Genomic DNA, 3,562 nt, shown 5'->3' on the forward strand with positions numbered 1-3,562 from the left:
TTTAAGTCACTTTTAAAAACGCACTTGTTCTCTGTGGCCTACAAATAAGGTGCATTTACGTGTATATGTATGTGTATATGTGTACATATATGTGTGTGCATATATGTGTGTGTATGTATATATATATATATATATATATATATATATCGTATGTGTATGTGTGTGTGTATGGGTGTTTCTATAGATATATTTATACTTATATATTTTTTTCTGTCTATTTTATATTTCTCTCCTTCGAGTATGATACTAGTATTAAACCTGTTACTCTTTTCTCTGTTTTTATTTTCTACTACTGATAGTCTCTGAGACTGCTTGGACGTCTCCCATTTTAAGGTGTTCTTAACCTTGTTGTACTGTTTTATGATGTGCTACTACACATGGTGTTGGTGTCTTTTAATTTTGTAGTTCTGTAAAGCACTTTGGTCAGTCAGTGGCTGTTATAAAATGTGCTATATAAATAAAATGAACTTGAACTTGAACTTGTTAGGAATAAAAAGCAGTCACCTTCTAAAACGCCAGCAGAAAGGCAACCTTTCATTGTTCTGATAATCACTTTTCTCTACACAACATAATGCAGTGACTCTTGAGCGGGCCAGTTAAGGCCTTTAAGTTATCAGGCATACCACATACGCAGATCCTAATGCCTGAAGTGTATGGACTAATAAAGAGACGACTCGTGTCTTTTAGAACATTACCCAGTTCAGGCTAGAAACCAGACACGAGTAGGCAAGGGATATTGAAAATATGCTTTTGCAAAGATAGGGCCAAGGACATCATTTATGAATCTCAATGACACCCACTGCAAATCATGAAAGGAAAACAAACACACAGCAATTTTCAAACGTAGTTGGCAGGGTTTGAACCTGCGTGGGGAAACCCCAATGGATTTCGAGTCCATCGCCTTAACCACTCGGCCACAACTACTTGAAAGAATAAAGAAATGCATAATTTTAGCATTCCTTTTATCAATAGGGCACATTCAAAGGGCAGCACTTTATGGCTAGGCAAAGCTTGACAGTGGTAATTTCAAAGCAGAACCTCTGCCAGTTCGCTCTCACTTCCCGGGTGAGATTGCCACCTAGCCTTCCAGGTGGCTAAACCTTAATCCAATGGTGAAGTAATTAAACAGGCATGTAACAACTTTTGTAGGTTAATCACATCGAAAAGAGCAAACAGTTGGTCATTTAGTATGAGAGATTTGTAGCTATCATAGCCTCATTACAGATAGACAGACAATCACCCAAACAGGGACTTGATACCAGAACCCAAAGCTTAAAAGTCTGATGCTTTATCGACTGAGCAATCCAGGAATATTCTGCTTGTCACAACCCCCTGGCAGATAAAGGAAGTAATGCCAAAAACTACATGACCCATTTTAACCTTAAGACAATTTGCAGTGAAGTCTAGAATCAATAAGCATTGAGAACGTTGAGCTGCTCTTGGCAAGTAGGAATGATTACAAATCTTGGAAAAAAGCAGTCATCTTCCAAAACGCCAGAAGAAATGCAAACTTTCATAGTTCTGATACACATGTTTCTCTACTCAAAATACTGCAGTGATTCTTGAGCTGGCTAGTAAAGGCCTTTAAGTCATCAGGGGGTACCAAAGCCACAGATCCTTATGCCTGAAGTGTACGTACAGATAAAGAGACGACTTGTGCCTTTTAGAACATTGCCCACTTCAGGCTCGAAACTAGATGCGGGTCAGCAAGGGAAATTGAAAAAAGCTTGTACAAAGATAGGGCCAAAGGCATTATTAATGCATAAAAGCGACGACCACTCTAAACCAAGAGTCGAAAACAAAAGCACAGCAGAGTTTGAACCTGCACAGGGAGTCCCCGAGGATTTTCTAGTCCATTGCCTCAACCACTCAACCCCGACTACGCACATCTGCATGCTTTTGGCTGAATTTATAAAGAACAGGTCACCGCTGAGGAGAAGCCATGCAAACAACCAAATGAAGGATTTGGGTGAGTAGATGTGGAAAAAGTATCTTGATTTCTTAGTCTAACAGAAAAAAACTGCCGTGAACTGGATTCACTGCGGCCACAACGAGAATACTAACCTCTATATGATCACAGCGCACCACTCGAAACGTGCTGAAATTTCCTGCTCAGACCTGCCAAAATGTAGGAAGCCTTTGGATCACTTGCCTGTGCAGTGTACATTTAAAAGAAGTTCTGTAGCATATATGGACAACAATCCTTTTCAACTGTCATAACACTGTCACAACCATTTTCATTAACGATTACAACCCCAAAAGAGTGGGGAAAAGCAGCAACGTAGTCAGGAGAATTCAAATCTGCATGGGGAGACCCCAATGGATTTCAAGTCTATTGCCTTAACCACTCAGCCACAACTACAAGAAAACTGAAAAGGTATTTACATTTTTACGGTTCCTCTCATCAATGCTGCCCAATCCAAAGGTAGAACTGCTTGGCCAGGCAAAGCCTGTCAGCGGTACGTTCAAAGCAGCACCTCTGCCAGTTCGCTCTCACTTCAGCCCTCATCTAGCCCTCCAGTGGCCAAACCTAAATCCCATGGTGAAAAAATTTAACAGGCATATAACACCTTTTGGAGGGTACACACATCCAAAATATCAAGAGGTTGATCACTTAGAATGGGAAAGTTACTGCTAATTTTGGCTCACTAAAAGCTGTCAAACTATCACACAAAAAGACACTTGAACAGTGGACCCTCATATTAAAAGTCTGACCCTCTACCGAATGAGCTGTCTAGGCTCCAGAGTTCTCATCAACCCCCTCGGATATAAAGGCTGTTCAGCCAGAAACGCATGGACCCAATTAACCTAAAGTTAATTCTCCACGATGTCTACAATTAATATGGATTTTCATGGTTGAGTTGCTCTTGGCAGGTTAGGAATTCTCCAAAAATGTCTGGGATCCTTTCATGGCGGCTTGGCAACTCTTGTGGTCTAGAGAGCTGAGTAATTCTTACTAGAAAGTCATAATGAGAACAATTCAGCTGCACTATTCTAACAGTGCACATAACAGCTCTTTGAGTGGAGGAACATTTCATTGACATGAGTCTTGCTTCTTGTTAGGAATAAAAAGCAGTCACCTTCCAAAACGCCAGCAGAAAGGCAACCTTTCATTGTTCTGATAATCACTTTTCTCTACACAACATAATGCAGTGACTCTTGAGCGGGCCAGTTAAGGCCTTTAAGTCATCAGGCGTACCACATACGCAGATCCTAATGCCTGAGGTGTATGGACAAATAAAGAGACGACTTTATGTGTCTTTTAGAACATTACCCAGTTCAGGCTAGAAACGAGACATGAGTAGGCAAGGGATATTGAAAATATGCTTGTGCAAAGATAGGGCCAAAGGCATCATTTATGAATCTCAATGACACCCACTGAAAATCATGAAAGGAAAAAAAACACACAGTAATTTTCAAACACAGTTGGCAGGGCTTGATCCTGCACAGGGAGACCCCAATGGATTTCTAGTCTATTGCCTTAACCACTCAGCCACAACTACAAGAAAACTGAAAAGGTATTTACATTTTTATGGTTCCTCTCATCAATGCTGCCCAATCC

General features: G+C 40.6%; 1 non-coding gene across 1 annotated transcript; it reads right to left on the reverse strand.

Moving 5' to 3' along the window:
* Positions 1-842: 842 nt before the first annotated feature.
* On the reverse strand, positions 843-924 carry trnas-cga (transfer RNA serine (anticodon CGA)). The gene has a single exon. It is a non-coding gene; the product is annotated as a tRNA-Ser (tRNA).
* Between the last annotated feature and the right edge of the window lie 2,638 nt (positions 925-3,562).

This window comes from Xyrauchen texanus, chromosome 28 (genome assembly GCF_025860055.1).
Source record: "Xyrauchen texanus isolate HMW12.3.18 chromosome 28, RBS_HiC_50CHRs, whole genome shotgun sequence".
NCBI classification, from domain to species: Eukaryota; Metazoa; Chordata; class Actinopteri; order Cypriniformes; family Catostomidae; genus Xyrauchen; species Xyrauchen texanus.